Source organism: Littorina saxatilis, linkage group LG11 (assembly GCF_037325665.1).
Source record: "Littorina saxatilis isolate snail1 linkage group LG11, US_GU_Lsax_2.0, whole genome shotgun sequence".
Classification (NCBI taxonomy): Eukaryota; Metazoa; Mollusca; class Gastropoda; order Littorinimorpha; family Littorinidae; genus Littorina; species Littorina saxatilis.
The window spans coordinates 1,037,304-1,058,516 of record NC_090255.1 but is presented as its reverse complement, the minus strand read 5'-3'; the positions used below and the strand labels follow the sequence as shown (position 1 = coordinate 1,058,516).

At 50.1% G+C, this 21,213-nt stretch overlaps 2 long non-coding RNA genes across 2 annotated transcripts in view; one reads left to right on the top strand and one right to left on the bottom strand.

The window, feature by feature from the left end:
* LOC138979374 (uncharacterized) overlaps window positions 1-21,213 on the bottom strand; it is a 216,829-nt gene that overhangs the window by 80,145 nt on the left and 115,471 nt on the right. The gene's annotated exons all lie outside the window — the stretch shown is intronic.
* Window positions 1-21,213, top strand: part of LOC138979369 (uncharacterized) — a 49,006-nt gene that overhangs the window by 22,786 nt on the left and 5,007 nt on the right. Inside the window, exon 3 of the long non-coding RNA XR_011460004.1 lies at window positions 4,679-4,830. This is a non-coding gene — a long non-coding RNA (uncharacterized lncRNA). The remainder of the gene's footprint in view (window positions 1-4,678; window positions 4,831-21,213) is intronic.

Genomic DNA, 21,213 nt, shown 5'->3' with positions numbered 1-21,213 from the left:
TACTCGGTATGCACGAGCTAAATTGAACGCCGAAGTAGTGGCTTCGAGAGTTCTGAGGTCAAGGTCGAGAAAATTGGGGGAATCCCAATTAGTGCGCATGCGTTTGTAAACGGTAGGCTTGGTGACCAGAAGAAACAAATCTCATCGCGAGTTCGTAAATGGGCAAACGTTGATCGCGCTGTAGCTTTTACTATAATTGTTGTTTTTAACTGGTTGAACGAAAGCTGTGATAATTGTCCTTAAATAGAATGACTGTCTATAATAATGATTTCGTTGACCAGAATGTTGGGGACAATAAAAAAAGGTTGTTTATGTGGTAGCGAAGTCGGTTAACTTAAAACTCTTTTTGTAGTGTTTTTTTAATGATTGTGTATCGGTAAAACTGCTGGACAAAAATAGTTTGGTCAGAGCGAATGTTTGTGTTACTGGTAAATTTAAAAAGGCAGAACTCCATTTTTTGGGAATCAAGATATAAGGTGTAGTGAAAAGAAGATAAGTTCAGCGAAATTCATATTATTTGAGAAAATGTGTGTCCGAATTTTTAAAACAGAAAAATTGTTGTACTTAGGTGTTTGTAAATTACGTTTGTCCTCGTTAATCAGTGTGAAGAGGATGTATGTTTATATAAAGTTCAAAGTCAAGATTGGATTTTTGTAGCCTACGTGCGTGTGTGCATGTGTATTAGACATAATACATAGACATAGAACACTTTATTATCTCAATTACGATAAACTCGGGTGTGGTGAATCACAATAAACAGCATAAAACGTAAGAACATGAATAAAATATCAAGGCGCAAATATAGTCAGCTCATCATAGTGTGGGGAGTGGGTACACACACACACACACACACACACCGTCGAACACACACATAACGTCGAACACACACACACACACACACACACACACACACACACACACACACCGTCGAACACACACACACCGTCGAACACACACATAACATCGAAAACGCACACACACACACACACACACACAAACACACACACACAAACACACACACAAACACACACACACACACACACACACACACACACACACGGCACGCGCGAACACGCAAACAAACGTATGAAGGAACAGACGCACAATTATACCCGCACGCACGCACACACAGGCAGACAGGCACTCGCACAAATACATACACACACACACACACACACTGACACACACACACACACACACACACACACACAGATAAAGCAATGACAAAAAAAATAGCAGAAACTTACACTTCAACACTCGAACACACACACACACACACGCACACGCACACAAACACACGCACGCACGCACACACACACACACACACACACACACACACACACACACACACTCACACATGCACACAACGACTCCCATTTTCATAGAAACACAGTAACCCCCTCGTATAAGCGGGAATGAAAGAGTGGTGGCCAATGACCCAGAACAAACAAAAGTCAAAGCTGGCAACTCAGCCTGGTTTGTATTCAGGGAAATTTGCACGAAATGCATGCAGAAGATACGACTTTTCCCTCTATTTTCTCTCTTTGGGAGCGTCAGCTCGGTTTGACATGAAAAACTGAAGAAAAGCCCTGCCTTTTTGCACTGAGAAACTGTGGAAGTAGCGTGTTTACTACTGGGTCTGGCTGTAGTACATTTACCCTCATTTACTTCCTCGTTAGCTTTCAAAGTAAACTCTTTTTTCGTCCCATGCATGCGAAAGTGAGGATGTACTTCCGATGTCACTCAAAACTTTAGAAGTAGTCGCAAAATACCCTGAGTTACTTCCTCGCTTTGCTTCGAGGTAAACCCTTTTTCCGGCCCATGCATACGAAAGTGAGGCAAGTACTTCCGATGTCACTCAAAACTTCGGGAGTTGTCGCGAACTTCCCCCATAAGCATACGGGCCCAGTAGTCTGCTACCTATGACAGAGTCGATCGAGTCAGTCTTCCAAACTGGTCTGGCTGGTCCGTTATCGGAATAACACTTGTGTTTTCTGTTAGCCGCTGGGAATTGTATACTAACTCATCATTTGGTAATGTGGATGATAAGCTACATGCCACTAACACGGCATATGAGAAGAATCTATGCAAGTCGGCGAAAATTAGATGAAACACAGCGGCTTCTATTTTAGATCAGTAGCACTGTGGCACAGGCACATGCAATCTGTCAGAAAAAAACAAAACACTTCTGCTTTAATTGAGAAGCAGGGAATGTATGGTCATTTGGTATTGTGGAGAATATAAGCTACATGTCATTAATTAATTCTGAGGATAAGAGCACAGTCTCGCTTAGGCAAAGGGCGGAAGAATACGCTCTGTGGAAAAGTTAGCGCACAACAGTTTTAGCACATCGCCATTAGCCAATCAACTGGTTCACATCAGTCATGTGACACCAGTACTTACTGACAATTGTTATTATTATTATTATCATTATTATTATTTAAGTTATTGAGACATCCCAGTGCACTAAGGGATTTATAGAGCAAATCGAAAAAATTCATTATTGAACGAAGCGCATAGCGCTGAGTTCAATAACTATTTTCGAGATTTGCTCTATAAATCCCTTAGTGCACTGGGATTGTTTCAATAACGATATTGTCAGTACCGCCATAGAAAAAAGAAGATTCCAAACGCACATTTTGCAACGCGCATTTGAATAGGCATAACTGTGTGGTCAGCGGTCGTGTACAGTAAAGATCTACTTTTGTGTGGGGTGTCTCAAGTCTTGCGTCACACGCATTTTAATTTCTGTTGGTAAATTCCAGTGTAGCGTTAATCTGAACAGTGATGATCTTTCAGAGAGACCTCATTTGAACTCGGAGAAAGGACTGTGCTTTTCATTATGTGCGATTCGAAACCTCCAGTCGAAGTTCGACGGATTGACTGTGCGGAGTGACTCCCCTTGAATTGACTCGAAGCGTGACTCGACGGTTCGCACATTTTCAAAACAAATGTGGCATATTTCTCGTGTTGTATCTTCACTCATCGGGGAGTCTGATACTAAATATGAACGGTAAGAATGCTCTGAACCCTACACGTATTATATCCCCATCGTTTTTTCGTTCACATTTGCCCAACATGTTAATTTGCTGAGCGGGGTTAATGTCGTCTGCTACTGTGCTAGGCTACCTGGGCAATCGAACCACTGGCACTGCAGTGTTTCTGAATTATTATTACAAGAACAATCGTTCTGAACCTTACACGTTTTCGATTACGATTGTTCTTGCCTTGAAATAATAATTCAGAAACCATTCATTTACTGAACTGATGTAGTCGTATTTCTGTGTAGTCTGCTACAGAGTCGATCGAGTCGAGTCAGTCACCGTTCCAAACTGGTCTAGGTGGTAGCCTACGTTATCGGAATAACACTTGTGTTTTCTGTTAGCCGCTGGGAATTGTATACTAACTCATCATTTGGTAATGTGGATGATAAGCTACATGCCACTAGCACGGCATATGAGAAGAATCTATGCAAGTCGGCGAAAATTAGATGAAACACAGCGGCTTCTATTGTTAGATCACTGGCACTAGCACAGGCACATGCAATCTGTCAGAAAAAACCCACTTCTGCTTTAATTGAGAAGCAGGGAATTTATGGTCATTTGGTATTGTGGAGAATATAAGCTACATGTCATTAATTAATTCTGAGGATGAGAGCACAGTCTCGCTTAGGCAAAGGGCGGAAGAATACGCTCTGTGGAAAAGTTAGCGCACTGCCAACAGTTTTAGCGCATCGCCATTAGCCAATCAACTGGTTCACATCAGTCATGTGACACCAGTACTTACTGACAATTTAAATTATTACGACCTCACAGTGCACTAAGAGATTTATAGAGCAAATCGAGAAAAATAATTATTAAACGAAGTGCAAAGCTCTGGGTATTTTTTTTCCTATCCGAATGTCCGTGTGTATTTGTGATTAGAGACGTCCCCCTCTGGGCGAGGACTGGTTGCAAAAACACCTCGTGAATACGCTTACACCACAACTCTTACACATACACATTGAGTGGAATTGATCTCGCATTCTCTTCACTAATTTATGTTACATTTAATATTGGTTGCATTTAGCATTTTTTATCTATCAATACATTCCATTTGTATGCCTCTTTAGTGGATATTATGTGTTCAGTATTTGTTTAAGGACAGGTTTAATGCCTTTTTAGTGGATATTATGTGTTTAGTATTTGTTTAAGGGCAGGTTTAATGCCTCTTTAGTGGATATTATGTGTTCAGTATTTGTTTAAGGACAGGTTTAATGCCTTTTTAGTGGATACTATGTGTTCAGTATTTGTTTAAGGACAGGTTTAATGCCTCTTTAGTGGATATTATGTGTTTAGTATTTGTTTAAGGACAGGTTTAATGTCTCTTTTTCTCTCTCTCTCTCTCTCTCTCTCTCTCTCTCTCTCTCTCTCTCTCTCTCTCTCTCTCTCTCTCTCTCTCTCTCTCTCTCTCTCCGTCGCGATATAACCTTGAATGGTTGAAAACGACGTTAAACACCAAATAAAGAACTCTCTCTCTCTCTCTTTTTCTCTCTCTCTCTCTCTCTCTCTCTCTCTCTCTCTCTCTCTCTCTCTCTCTCTGTCACCCACCCTCTCGCTCCCCCTTTTTCTTTGTCTCTCTATTTGTTTCGGCAAAAAGACTTATACCCCCCCCCCCCCCCACCTGTTTGGTCAAACAGGTGACCAGTATCCAAGTTAAATTGGATCCATATTATGATTCCTGGCGTTTGGAGTACCTGACGTTGAAGTACAATAACTACAGGCACTGCTACAAGTACGATGTACAAGCGTGGTTCTACGAGTCCACACCTATAACACTCTCAAGTCGATCGTGAGTGATTTTTCTTCCGCTCGGTCTAGTTTGTACTACAGTGGAACATCTCTGTTAAAGATGCTGCTCCGGTCAGAGCATGGTGAGTGATTATTGTTCCGCTCGGTCTAGTTAGTACTACGGTGGAACATCTCTGTTAAAGATGCTGCTTCGGTCAGAGCATGGTGAGTGATTATTGTTCCGCTCGGACTAGTTAGTACTACGGTGGAACATCTCTGTTAAAGATGCTGCTCCGGTCAGAGCATGGTGAGTGATTATTGTTCCGCTCGGTCTAGTTAGTACTACGGTGGAACATCTCTGTTAAAGATGCTGCTTCGGTCAGAGCATGGTGAGTGATTATTGTTCCGCTCGGACTAGTTAGTACTACAGTGGAGCATCTCTGTTAAGGATGCTGCTCCGGTCAGACCATCGTGGAAGCAACGATTTGTCTTTTAGTCGCAAACAAGGATATACACCCTCATAACCTCTACACAACTATGTTACTACATTACTTCATTAATTTATTTCATGTAGGGTGTACATTAGCCTGAGATGTTAGGTGATAATTTCAAGTGTCAAGTATGTAGGTCAAGTCGTTTTACCTTTACGCTTTTCAAAGTTTATTGTACAAATTCGGAGAATATCTCAAAAGTAGGAAGTTTGACACTGAGCAGTGGACACACTCATCCGTCCTGCACCCTCCTCACTCTCTGTCATTGCTGTTTGACACTGAGCAGTGGACACACTCATCCGACCTGCACCCTCCTCACTCCCTGTCATTGCTGTTTGACACTGAGCAGTGGACACACTCATCCGTCCTGCACCCTCCTCACTCTCTGTCATTGCTGTTTGACACTGAGCAGTGGACACACTCATCCGACTTGCACCCTCCTCACTCCCTGTCATTGCTGTTTGACACTGAGCAGTGGACACACTCATCCGTCTTGCACCCTCCTCACTCTCTGTCATTGCTGTTTGACACTGAGCAGTGGACACACTCATCCGACTTGCACCCTCCTCACTCCCTGTCATTGCTGTTTGACACTGAGCAGTGGACACACTCATCCGACTTGCACCCTCCTCACTCCCTGTCATTGCTGTTTGACACTGAGCAGTGGACACACTCATCCGACCTGCACCCTCCTCACTCTCTGTCATTGCTGTTTAACACTGAGCAGTGGACACACTCATCCGTCCTGTACCCTCCTCACTCCCTGTGATTGCTGTTTAACACTGAGCAGTGGACACACTCATCCGACTTGCACCCTCCTCACTCTCTGTCATTGCTGTTTGACACTGAGCAGTGGACACACTCATCCGACTTGCACCCTCCTCACTCTCTGTCATTGCTGTTTAACACTGAGCAGTGGACACAGTCATCCGTCTTGCACCCTCCTCACTCTCTGTCATTGCTGTTTGACACTGAGCAGTGGACACACTCATCCGTCCTGCACCCTCCTCACTCCCTGTAATTGCTGTTTGACACTGAGCAGTGGACACACTCATCCGACTTGCACCCTCCTCACTCCCTGTCATTGCTGTTTGACACTGACCAGTGGACACACTCATCCGTCCTGCACCCTTCTCACTCCCTGTCATTGCTGTTTGACACTGAGCAGTGGACACACTCATCCGTCTTGCACCCTTCTCACTCCCTGTCATTGCTGTTTGACACTGAGCAGTGAACACACTCATCCGTCCTGCACCGTCCTCACTCCCTGTCATTGCTGTTTGACACTGAGCAGTGGACACACTCATCCGTCCTGCACCCTCCTCACTCTCTGTCATTGCTGTTTGACACTGAGCAGTGGACACACTCATCCGTCCTGCACCCTTCTCACTCCCTGTCATTGCTGTTTGACACTGAGCAGTGGACACACTCATCCGTCCTGCACCCTCCTCACTCCCTGTCATTGCTGTTTGACACTGAGCAGTGGACACACTCATCCGACCTGCACCCTCCTCACTCTCTGTTATTGCTGTTTGACACTGAGCAGTGGACACACTCATCCGACCTGCACCGTCCTCACTCCCTGTCATTGCTGTTTGACACTGAGCAGTGGACACACTCATCCGACCTGCACCCTCCTCACTCCCTGTCATTGCTGTTTAACACTGAGCAGTGGACACACTAATCCGACTTGCACCCTCCTCACTCCCTGTCATTGCTGTTTGACACTGAGCAGTGGACACACTCATCCGTCTTGCACCCTCCTCACTCCCTGTCATTGCTGTTTGACACTGAGCAGTGGACACACTAATCCGACCTGCACCCTCCTCACTCCCTGTCATTGCTGTTTAACACTGAGCAGTGGACACACTCATCCGTCTTGCACCCCCCTCACTCCCTGTCATTGCTGTTTAACACCGAGCAGTGGACACACTCATCCGACGTGCACCCTCCTCACTCTCTGTCATTGCTGTTTAACACTGAGCAGTGGACACACCCATCCGACCTGCACCCTCCTCACTCCCTGTCATTGCTGTTTAACACTGAGCAGTGGACACACTCATCCGACCTGCACCCTCCTCACTCTCTGTCATTGCTGTTTGACACTGAGCAGTGGACACACTTATCCGACTTGCACACCCCTCACTCTCTGTCATTGCTGTTTGACACTGAGCAGTGGACACACTCATCCGACCTGCACCCTCCTCACTCTCTGTCATTGCTGTTTGACACTGAGCAGTGGACACACTTATCCGACTTGCACACTCCTCACTCTCTGTCATTGCTGTTTGACACTGAGCAGTGGACACACTCATCCGACCTGCACCCTCCTCACTCTCTGTCATTGCTGTTTGACACTGAGCAGTGGACACACTCATCCGACCTGCACCCTCCTCACTCTCTGTCATTGCTGTTTAACACTGAGCAGTGGACACACTCATCCGACCTGCACCCTCCTCACTCTCTGTCATTGCTGTTTGACACTGAGCAGTGGACACACTTATCCGACTTGCACACTCCTCACTCTCTGTCATTGCTGTTTGACACTGAGCAGTGGACACACTCATCCGTCTTGCACCCTCCTCACTCCCTGTGATTGCTGTTTAACACTGAGCAGTGGACACACTCATCCGACTTGCACCCTCCTCACTCTCTGTCATTGCTGTTTGACACTGAGCAGTGGACACACTCATCCGTCTTGCACCCTCCTCACTCCCTGTCATTGCTGTTTGACACTGAGCAGTGGACACACTCATCCGTCTTGCACCCTCCTCACTCCCTGTCATTGCTGTTTGACACTGAGCAGTGGACACACTCATCCGACTTGCACCCTCCTCACTCCCTGTCATGGCTGTTTAACACTGAGCAGTGGACACACTCATCCGTCTTGCACCCTCCTCACTCCCTGTCATGGCTGTTTAACACTGAGCAGTGGACACACTCATCCGACCTGCACCCTCCTCACTCTCTGTCATTGCTGTTTGACACTGAGCAGTGGACACACTCATCCGTCTTGCACCCTCCTCACTCCCTGTCTTTGCTGTTTGACACTGAGCAGTGGACACACTCATCCGACTTGCACCCTCCTCACTCCCTGTCATTGCTGTTTAACACTGAGCAGTGGACACACTCATCCGACCTGCACCCTCCTCACTCTCTGTCATTGCTGTTTGACACTGAGCAGTGGACACACTCATCCGACCTGCACCCTCCTCACTCTCTGTCATTGCTGTTTGACACTGAGCAGTGGACACACTCATCCGACTTGCACCCTCCTCACTCCCTGTCATGGCTGTTTAACACTGAGCAGTGGACACACTCATCCGTCTTGCACCCTCCTCACTCCCTGTCATGGCTGTTTAACACTGAGCAGTGGACACACTCATCCGACCTGCACCCTCCTCACTCTCTGTCATTGCTGTTTGACACTGAGCAGTGGACACACTCATCCGTCTTGCACCCTCCTCACTCCCTGTCTTTGCTGTTTGACACTGAGCAGTGGACACACTCATCCGACTTGCACCCTCCTCACTCCCTGTCATTGCTGTTTAACACTGAGCAGTGGACACACTCATCCGACCTGCACCCTCCTCACTCTCTGTCATTGCTGTTTGACACTGAGCAGTGGACACACTCATCCGACCTGCACCCTCCTCACTCTCTGTCATTGCTGTTTGACACTGAACAGTGGACACACTCATCCGACCTGCACCCTCCTCACTCCCTGTCATTGCTGTTTGACACTGAGCAGTGGACACACTCATCCGTCCTGCACCCTCCTCACTCCCTGTCATTGCTGTTTAACACTGAGCAGTGGACACACTCATCCGACTTGCACCCTCCTCACTCTCTGTCATTGCTGTTTAACACTGAGCAGTGGACACACTCATCCGACTTGCACCCTCCTCACTCCCTGTCATTGCTGTTTAACACTGAGCAGTGGACACACTCATCCGACCTGCACCCTCCTCACTCCCTGTCATTGCTGTTTAACACTGAGCAGTGGACACACTCATCCGACTTGCACCCTCCTCACTCTCTGTCATTGCTGTTTAACACTGAGCAGTGGACACACTCATCCGTCTTGCACCCTCCTCACTCCCTGTGATTGGTGTTTAACACTGAGCAGTGGACACACTCATCCGACTTGCACCCTCCTCACTCTCTGTCATTGCTGTTTAACACTGAGCAGTGGACACACCCATCCGACCTGCACCCTCCTCACTCCCTGTCATTGCTGTTTAACACTGAGCAGTGGACACACTCATCCGACCTGCACCCTCCTCACTCTCTGTCATTGCTGTTTGACACTGAGCAGTGGACACACTCATCCGACTTGCACCCTCCTCACTCCCTGTCATTGCTGTTTGACACTGAGCAGTGGACACACTCATCCGTCCTGCACCCTCCTCACTCCCTGTCATTGCTGTTTAACACTGAGCAGTGGACACACTCATCCGTCTTGCACCCTCCTCACTCTCTGTTATTGCTGTTTGACACTGAGCAGTGGACACACTCATCCGTCCTGCACCCTCCTCACTCCCTGTCATTGCTGTTTAACACTGAGCAGTGGACACACTCATCCGTCTTGCACCCTCCTCACTCCCTGTCATTGCTGTTTGACACTGAGCAGTGGACACACTCATCCGACCTGCACCCTCCTCACTCCCTGTCATTGCTGTTTGACACTGAGCAGTGGACACACTCATCCGACCTGCACCCTCCTCACTCCCTGTCATTGCTGTTTAACACTGAGCAGTGGACACACTCATCCGTCCTGCACCCTCCTCACTCTCTGTCATTGCTGTTTAACACTGAGCAGTGGACACACTCATCCGACCTGCACCCTCCTCACTCCCTGTCATGGCTGTTTAACACTGAGCAGTGGACACACTCATCCGTCCTGCACCCTCCTCACTCTCTGTCATTGCTGTTTAACACTGAGCAGTGGACACACTCATCCGACCTGCACCCTCCTCACTCTCTGTCATTGCTGTTTAACACTGAGCAGTGGACACACTCATCCGTCCTGCACCCTCCTCACTCTCTGTCATTGCTGTTTAACACTGAGCAGTGGACACACTCATCCGACTTGCACCCTCCTCACTCTCTGTCATTGCTGTTTGACACTGAGCAGTGGACACACTCATCCGTCTTGCACCCACCTCACTCTCTGTCATTGCTGTTTGACACTGAGCAGTGGACACACTCATCCGACCTGCACCCTCCTCACTCCCTGTCATTGCTGTTTGACACTGAGCAGTGGACACACTCATCCGTCTTGCACCCTCCTCACTCTCTGTCATTGCTGTTTGACACTGAGCAGTGGACACACTCATCCGACTTGCACCCTCCTCACTCACTGTCATTGCTGTTTGACACTGAGCAGTGGACACAGTCATCCGTCCTGCACCCTCCTCACTCCCTGTCATTGCTGTTTGACACTGAGCAGTGGACACAGTCATCCGTCCTGCACCCTCCTCACTCTCTGTCATTGCTGTTTAACACTGAGCAGTGGACACACTCATCCGACTTGCACCCTCCTCACTCCCTGTCATTGCTGTTTAACTCTGAGCAGTGGACACACTCATCCGTCTTGCACCCTCCTCACTCCCTGTCATTGCTGTTTGACACTGAGCAGTGGACACACTCATCCGACTTGCACCCTCCTCACTCCCTGTCATTGCTGTTTAACACTGAGCAGTGGACACACTCATCCGTCTTGCACCCTCCTCACTCCCTGTAATTGCTGTTTAACACCGAGCAGTGGACACACTCATCCGACGTGCACCCTCCTCACTCTCTGTCATTGCTGTTTAACACTGAGCAGTGGACACACCCATCCGACCTGCACCCTCCTCACTCCCTGTCATTGCTGTTTAACACTGAGCAGTGGACACACTCATCCGACCTGCACCCTCCTCACTCTCTGTCATTGCTGTTTGACACTGAGCAGTGGACACACTTATCCGACTTGCACACCCCTCACTCTCTGTCATTGCTGTTTGACACTGAGCAGTGGACACACTCATCCGACCTGCACCCTCCTCACTCTCTGTCATTGCTGTTTGACACTGAGCAGTGGACACACTTATCCGACTTGCACACTCCTCACTCTCTGTCATTGCTGTTTGACACTGAGCAGTGGACACACTCATCCGACCTGCACCCTCCTCACTCTCTGTCATTGCTGTTTGACACTGAGCAGTGGACACACTCATCCGACCTGCACCCTCCTCACTCTCTGTCATTGCTGTTTAACACTGAGCAGTGGACACACTCATCCGACCTGCACCCTCCTCACTCTCTGTCATTGCTGTTTGACACTGAGCAGTGGACACACTTATCCGACTTGCACACTCCTCACTCTCTGTCATTGCTGTTTGACACTGAGCAGTGGACACACTCATCCGTCTTGCACCCTCCTCACTCCCTGTGATTGCTGTTTAACACTGAGCAGTGGACACACTCATCCGACTTGCACCCTCCTCACTCTCTGTCATTGCTGTTTGACACTGAGCAGTGGACACACTCATCCGTCTTGCACCCTCCTCACTCCCTGTCATTGCTGTTTGACACTGAGCAATGGACACACTCATCCGTCTTGCACCCTCCTCACTCCCTGTCATTGCTGTTTGACACTGAGCAGTGGACACACTCATCCGACTTGCACCCTCCTCACTCCCTGTCATGGCTGTTTAACACTGAGCAGTGGACACACTCATCCGTCTTGCACCCTCCTCACTCCCTGTCATGGCTGTTTAACACTGAGCAGTGGACACACTCATCCGACCTGCACCCTCCTCACTCTCTGTCATTGCTGTTTGACACTGAGCAGTGGACACACTCATCCGTCTTGCACCCTCCTCACTCCCTGTGATTGGTGTTTGACACTGAGCAGTGGACACACTCATCCGACTTGCACCCTCCTCACTCCCTGTCATTGCTGTTTAACACTGAGCAGTGGACACACTCATCCGACCTGCACCCTCCTCACTCTCTGTCATTGCTGTTTGACACTGAGCAGTGGACACACTCATCCGACCTGCACCCTCCTCACTCTCTGTCATTGCTGTTTGACACTGAGCAGTGGACACACTCATCCGACTTGCACCCTCCTCACTCCCTGTCATGGCTGTTTAACACTGAGCAGTGGACACACTCATCCGTCTTGCACCCTCCTCACTCCCTGTCATGGCTGTTTAACACTGAGCAGTGGACACACTCATCCGACCTGCACCCTCCTCACTCTCTGTCATTGCTGTTTGACACTGAGCAGTGGACACACTCATCCGTCTTGCACCCTCCTCACTCCCTGTGATTGGTGTTTGACACTGAGCAGTGGACACACTCATCCGACGTGCACCCTCCTCACTCTCTGTCATTGCTGTTTGACACTGAGCAGTGGACACACTCATCCGACCTGCACCCTCCTCACTCTCTGTCATTGCTGTTTGACACTGAACAGTGGACACACTCATCCGACCTGCACCCTCCTCACTCTCTGTCATTGCTGTTTGACACTGAGCAGTGGACACACTCATCCGACCTGCACCCTCCTCACTCCCTGTCATTGCTGTTTGACACTGAGCAGTGGACACACTCATCCGACTTGCACCCTCCTCACTCACTGTCATTGCTGTTTGACACTGAGCAGTGGACACAGTCATCCGTCCTGCACCCTCCTCACTCCCTGTCATTGCTGTTTGACACTGAGCAGTGGACACAGTCATCCGTCCTGCACCCTCCTCACTCTCTGTCATTGCTGTTTAACACTGAGCAGTGGACACACTCATCCGACTTGCACCCTCCTCACTCCCTGTCATTGCTGTTTAACACTGAGCAGTGGACACACTCATCCGTCTTGCACCCTCCTCACTCCCTGTCATTGCTGTTTGACACTGAGCAGTGGACACACTCATCCGACTTGCACCCTCCTCACTCCCTGTCATTGCTGTTTAACACTGAGCAGTGGACACACTCATCCGTCTTGCACCCTCCTCACTCCCTGTCATTGCTGTTTAACACCGAGCAGTGGACACACTCATCCGACGTGCACCCTCCTCACTCTCTGTCATTGCTGTTTAACACTGAGCAGTGGACACACCCATCCGACCTGCACCCTCCTCACTCCCTGTCATTGCTGTTTAACACTGAGCAGTGGACACACTCATCCGACCTGCACCCTCCTCACTCTCTGTCATTGCTGTTTGACACTGAGCAGTGGACACACTTATCCGACTTGCACACCCCTCACTCTCTGTCATTGCTGTTTGACACTGAGCAGTGGACACACTCATCCGACCTGCACCCTCCTCACTCTCTGTCATTGCTGTTTGACACTGAGCAGTGGACACACTTATCCGACTTGCACACTCCTCACTCTCTGTCATTGCTGTTTGACACTGAGCAGTGGACACACTCATCCGACCTGCACCCTCCTCACTCTCTGTCATTGCTGTTTGACACTGAGCAGTGGACACACTCATCCGACCTGCACCCTCCTCACTCTCTGTCATTGCTGTTTAACACTGAGCAGTGGACACACTCATCCGACCTGCACCCTCCTCACTCTCTGTCATTGCTGTTTGACACTGAGCAGTGGACACACTTATCCGACTTGCACACTCCTCACTCTCTGTCATTGATGTTTGACACTGAGCAGTGGACACACTCATCCGTCTTGCACCCTCCTCACTCCCTGTGATTGCTGTTTAACACTGAGCAGTGGACACACTCATCCGACTTGCACCCTCCTCACTCTCTGTCATTGCTGTTTGACACTGAGCAGTGGACACACTCATCCGTCTTGCACCCTCCTCACTCCCTGTCATTGCTGTTTGACACTGAGCAGTGGACACACTCATCCGTCCTGCACCCTCCTCACTCCCTGTCATTGCTGTTTGACACTGAGCAGTGGACACACTCATCCGACTTGCACCCTCCTCACTCCCTGTCATGGCTGTTTAACACTGAGCAGTGGACACACTCATCCGTCTTGCACCCTCCTCACTCCCTGTCATGGCTGTTTAACACTGAGCAGTGGACACACTCATCCGTCTTGCACCCTCCTCACTCCCTGTCATTGCTGTTTAACACTGAGCAGTGGACACACTCATCCGACCTGCACCCTCCTCACTCTCTGTCATTGCTGTTTGACACTGAGCAGTGGACACACTCATCCGTCTTGCACCCTCCTCACTCCCTGTCATTGCTGTTTGACACTGAGCAGTGGACACACTCATCCGACTTGCACCCTCCTCACTCCCTGTCATTGCTGTTTAACACTGAGCAGTGGACACACTCATCCGACCTGCACCCTCCTCACTCTCTGTCATTGCTGTTTGACACTGAGCAGTGGACACACTCATCCGACCTGCACCCTCCTCACTCTCTGTCATTGCTGTTTGACACTGAGCAGTGGACACACTCATCCGACCTGCACCCTCCTCACTCCCTGTCATTGCTGTTTGACACTGAGCAGTGGACACACTCATCCGTCCTGCACCCTCCTCACTCCCTGTCATTGCTGTTTAACACTGAGCAGTGGACACACTCATCCGACTTGCACCCTCCTCACTCTCTGTCATTGCTGTTTAACACTGAGCAGTGGACACACTCATCCGACTTGCACCCTCCTCACTCCCTGTCATTGCTGTTTAACACTGAGCAGTGGACACACTCATCCGACCTGCACCCTCCTCACTCCCTGTCATTGCTGTTTAACACTGAGCAGTGGACACACTCATCCGACTTGCACCCTCCTCACTCTCTGTCATTGCTGTTTAACACTGAGCAGTGGACACACTCATCCGTCTTGCACCCTCCTCACTCCCTGTGATTGCTGTTTAACACTGAGCAGTGGACACACTCATCCGACTTGCACCCTCCTCACTCTCTGTCATTGCTGTTTAACACTGAGCAGTGGACACACCCATCCGACCTGCACCCTCCTCACTCCCTGTCATTGCTGTTTAACACTGAGCAGTGGACACACTCATCCGACCTGCACCCTCCTCACTCCCTGTCATTGCTGTTTAACACTGAGCAGTGGACACACTCATCCGTCTTGCACCCTCCTCACTCTCTGTCATTGCTGTTTAACACTGAGCAGTGGACACACTCATCCGACCTGCACCCTCCTCACTCCCTGTCATGGCTGTTTAACACTGAGCAGTGGACACACTCATCCGTCCTGCACCCTCCTCACTCTCTGTCATTGCTGTTTAACACTGAGCAGTGGACACACTCATCCGACCTGCACCCTCCTCACTCTCTGTCATTGCTGTTTAACACTGAGCAGTGGACACACTCATCCGTCCTGCACCCTCCTCACTCTCTGTCATTGCTGTTTAACACTGAGCAGTGGACACACTCATCCGACCTGCACCCTCCTCACTCTCTGTCATTGCTGTTTGACACTGGGCAGTGAACACACTCATCCGTCTTGCACCCACCTCACTCTCTGTCATTGCTGTTTGACACTGAGCAGTGGACACACTCATCCGACCTGCACCCTCCTCACTCCCTGTCATTGCTGTTTGACACTGAGCAGTGGACACACTCATCCGTCTTGCACCCTCCTCACTCTCTGTCATTGCTGTTTGACACTGAGCAGTGAACACACTCATCCGACTTGCACCCTCCTCACTCACTGTCATTGCTGTTTGACACTGAGCAGTGGACACAGTCATCCGTCCTGCACCCTCCTCACTCCCTGTCATTGCTGTTTGACACTGAGCAGTGGACACAGTCATCCGTCCTGCACCCTCCTCACTCTCTGTCATTGCTGTTTAACACTGAGCAGTGGACACACTCATCCGACTTGCACCCTCCTCACTCCCTGTCATTGCTGTTTAACTCTGAGCAGTGGACACACTCATCCGTCTTGCACCCTCCTCACTCCCTGTCATTGCTGTTTGACACTGAGCAGTGGACACACTCATCCGACTTGCACCCTCCTCACTCCCTGTCATTGCTGTTTAACACTGAGCAGTGGACACACTCATCCGTCTTGCACCCTCCTCACTCCCTGTCATTGCTGTTTAACACCGAGCAGTGGACACACTCATCCGACGTGCACCCTCCTCACTCTCTGTCATTGCTGTTTAACACTGAGCAGTGGACACACCCATCCGACCTGCACCCTCCTCACTCCCTGTCATTGCTGTTTAACACTGAGCAGTGGACACACTCATCCGACCTGCACCCTCCTCACTCTCTGTCATTGCTGTTTGACACTGAGCAGTGGACACACTTATCCGACTTGCACACCCCTCACTCTCTGTCATTGCTGTTTGACACTGAGCAGTGGACACACTCATCCGACCTGCACCCTCCTCACTCTCTGTCATTGCTGTTTGACACTGAGCAGTGGACACACTTATCCGACTTGCACACTCCTCACTCTCTGTCATTGCTGTTTGACACTGAGCAGTGGACACACTCATCCGACCTGCACCCTCCTCACTCTCTGTAATTGCTGTTTCACACTGAGCAGTGGACACACTCATCCGACCTGCACCCTCCTCACTCTCTGTCATTGCTGTTTAACACTGAGCAGTGGACACACTCATCCGACCTGCACCCTCCTCACTCTCTGTCATTGCTGTTTGACACTGAGCAGTGGACACACTTATCCGACTTGCACACTCCTCACTCTCTGTCATTGCTGTTTGACACTGAGCAGTGGACACACTCATCCGTCTTGCACCCTCCTCACTCCCTGTGATTGCTGTTTAACACTGAGCAGTGGACACACTCATCCGACTTGCACCCTCCTCACTCTCTGTCATTGCTGTTTGACACTGAGCAGTGGACACACTCATCCGTCTTGCACCCTCCTCACTCCCTGTCATTGCTGTTTGACACTGAGCAATGGACACACTCATCCGTCTTGCACCCTCCTCACTCCCTGTCATTGCTGTTTGACACTGAGCAGTGGACACACTCATCCGACTTGCACCCTCCTCACTCCCTGTCATGGCTGTTTAACACTGAGCAGTGGACACACTCATCCGTCTTGCACCCTCCTCACTCCCTGTCATGGCTGTTTAACACTGAGCAGTGGACACACTCATCCGACCTGCACCCTCCTCACTCTCTGTCATTGCTGTTTGACACTGAGCAGTGGACACACTCATCCGTCTTGCACCCTCCTCACTCCCTGTCTTTGCTGTTTGACACTGAGCAGTGGACACACTCATCCGACTTGCACCCTCCTCACTCCCTGTCATTGCTGTTTAACACTGAGCAGTGGACACACTCATCCGACCTGCACCCTCCTCACTCTCTGTCATTGCTGTTTGACACTGAGCAGTGGACACACTCATCCGACCTGCACCCTCCTCACTCTCTGTCATTGCTGTTTGAGACTGAGCAGTGGACACACTCATCCGACTTGCACCCTCCTCACTCCCTGTCATGGCTGTTTAACACTGAGCAGTGGACACACTCATCCGTCTTGCACCCTCCTCACTCCCTGTCATGGCTGTTTAACACTGAGCAGTGGACACACTCATCCGACCTGCACCCTCCTCACTCTCTGTCATTGCTGTTTGACACTGAGCAGTGGACACACTCATCCGACCTGCACCCTCCTCACTCCCTGTCATTGCTGTTTGACACTGAGCAGTGGACACACTCATCCGACCTGCACCCTCCTCACTCTCTGTCATTGCTGTTTGACACTGAGCAGTGGACACACTCATCCGACCTGCACCCTCCTCACTCTCTGTCATTGCTGTTTGACACTGAACAGTGGACACACTCATCCGACCTGCACCCTCCTCACTCTCTGTCATTGCTGTTTGACACTGAGCAGTGGACACACTCATCCGACCTGCACCGTCCTCACTCCCTGTCATTGCTGTTTGACACTGAGCAGTGGACACACTCATCCGACTTGCACCCTCCTCACTCTCTGTCATTGCTGTTTGACACTGAGCAGTGGACACAGTCATCCGTCCTGCACCCTCCTCACTCCCTGTCATTGCTGTTTGACACTGAGCAGTGGACACAGTCATCCGTCCTGCACCCTCCTCACTCTCTGTCATTGCTGTTTAACACTGAGCAGTGGACACACTCATCCGACTTGCACCCTCCTCACTCCCTGTCATTGCTGTTTAACACTGAGCAGTGGACACACTCATCCGTCTTGCACCCTCCTCACTCCCTGTCATTGCTGTTTGACACTGAGCAGTGGACACACTCATCCGTCTTGCACCCTCCTCACTCCCTGTCATTGCTGTTTAACACTGAGCAGTGGACACACTCATCCGTCTTGCACCCTCCTCACTCCCTGTCATTGCTGTTTAACACCGAGCAGTGGACACACTCATCCGACGTGCACCCTCCTCACTCTCTGTCATTGCTGTTTAACACTGAGCAGTGGACACACCCATCCGACCTGCACCCTCCTCACTCCCTGTCATTGCTGTTTAACACTGAGCAGTGGACACACTCATCCGACCTGCACCCTCCTCACTCTCTGTCATTGCTGTTTGACACTGAGCAGTGGACACACTTATCCGACTTGCACACCCCTCACTCTCTGTCATTGCTGTTTGACACTGAGCAGTGGACACACTCATCCGACCTGCACCCTCCTCACTCCCTGTCATTGCTGTTTAACACTGAGCAGTGGACACACTTATCCGACTTGCACACTCCTCACTCTCTGTCATTGCTGTTTGACACTGAGCAGTGGACACACTCATCCGACCTGCACCCTCCTCACTCTCTGTCATTGCTGTTTGACACTGAGCAGTGGACACACTCATCCGACCTGCACCCTCCTCACTCTCTGTCATTGCTGTTTAACACTGAGCAGTGGACACACTCATCCGACCTGCACCCTCCTCACTCTCTGTCATTGCTGTTTGACACTGAGCAGTGGACACACTTATCCGACTTGCACACTCCTCACTCTCTGTCATTGCTGTTTGACACTGAGCAGTGGACACACTCATCCGTCTTGCACCCTCCTCACTCCCTGTGATTGCTGTTTAACACTGAGCAGTGGACACACTCATCCGACTTGCACCCTCCTCACTCTCTGTCATTGCTGTTTGACACTGAGCAGTGGACACACTCATCCGTCTTGCACCCTCCTCACTCCCTGTCATTGCTGTTTGACACTGAGCAGTGGACACACTCATCCGTCTTGCACCCTCCTCACTCCCTGTCATTGCTGTTTGACACTGAGCAGTGGACACACTCATCCGACTTGCACCCTCCTCACTCCCTGTCATGGCTGTTTAACACTGAGCAGTGGACACACTCATCCGTCTTGCACCCTCCTCACTCCCTGTCATGGCTGTTTAACACTGAGCAGTGGACACACTCATCCGACCTGCACCCTCCTCACTCTCTGTCATTGCTGTTTGACACTGAGCAGTGGACACACTCATCCGTCTTGCACCCTCCTCACTCCCTGTCTTTGCTGTTTGACACTGAGCAGTGGACACACTCATCCGACTTGCACCCTCCTCACTCCCTGTCATTGCTGTTTAACACTGAGCAGTGGACACACTCATCCGACCTGCACCCTCCTCACTCTCTGTCATTGCTGTTTGACACTGAGCAGTGGACACACTCATCCGACCTGCACCCTCCTCACTCTCTGTCATTGCTGTTTGACACTGAGCAGTGGACACACTCATCCGACTTGCACCCTCCTCACTCCCTGTCATGGCTGTTTAACACTGAGCAGTGGACACACTCATCCGTCTTGCACCCTCCTCACTCCCTGTCATGGCATTTTAACACTGAGCAGTGGACACACTCATCCGACCTGCACCCTCCTCACTCTCTGTCATTGCTGTTTGACACTGAGCAGTGGACACACTCATCCGTCTTGCACCCTCCTCACTCCCTGTCTTTGCTGTTTGACACTGAGCAGTGGACACACTCATCCGACTTGCACCCTCCTCACTCCCTGTCATTGCTGTTTAACACTGAGCAGTGGACACACTCATCCGACCTGCACCCTCCTCACTCTCTGTCATTGCTGTTTGACACTGAGCAGTGGACACACTCATCCGACCTGCACCCTCCTCACTCTCTGTCATTGCTGTTTGACACTGAACAGTGGACACACTCATCCGACCTGCACCCTCCTCACTCCCTGTCATTGCTGTTTAACACTGAGCAGTGGACACACTCATCCGTCTTGCACCCTCCTCACTCCCTGTCATTGCTGTTTAACACTGAGCAGTGGACACACTCATCCGACTTGCACCCTCCTCACTCTCTGTCATTGCTGTTTAACACTGAGCAGTGGACACACTCATCCGACTTGCACCCTCCTCACTCCCTGTCATTGCTGTTTAACACTGAGCAGTGGACACACTCATCCGACCTGCACCCTCCTCACTCCCTGTCATTGCTGTTTGACACTGAGCAGTGGACACACTCATCCGACTTGCACCCTCCTCACTCTCTGTCATTGCTGTTTAAAACTGAGCAGTGGACACACTCATCCGTCTTGCACCCTCCTCACTCCCTGTGATTGGTGTTTAACACTGAGCAGTGGACACACTCATCCGACCTGCACCCTCCTCACTCTCTGTCATTGCTGTTTGACACTGAGCAGTGGACACACTCATCCGACCTGCACCCTCCTCACTCTCTGTCATTGCTGTTTGACACTGAGCAGTGGACACACTCATCCGTCTTGCACCCTCCTCACTCCCTGTCATTGCTGTTTGACACTGAGCAGTGGACACACTCATCCGACTTGCACCCTCCTCACTCCCTGTCATCGCTGTTTGACACTGAGCAGTGGACACACTCATCCGACCTGCACCCTCCTCACTCTCTGTCATTGCTGTTTGACACTGAGCAGTGGACACACTCATCCGTCTTGCACCCTCCTCACTCTCTGTCATTGCTGTCTCAACTCATGTACTGTCAGAGGAGGGTTCTTTTATGCAAGATCATCTAGTAAAAAT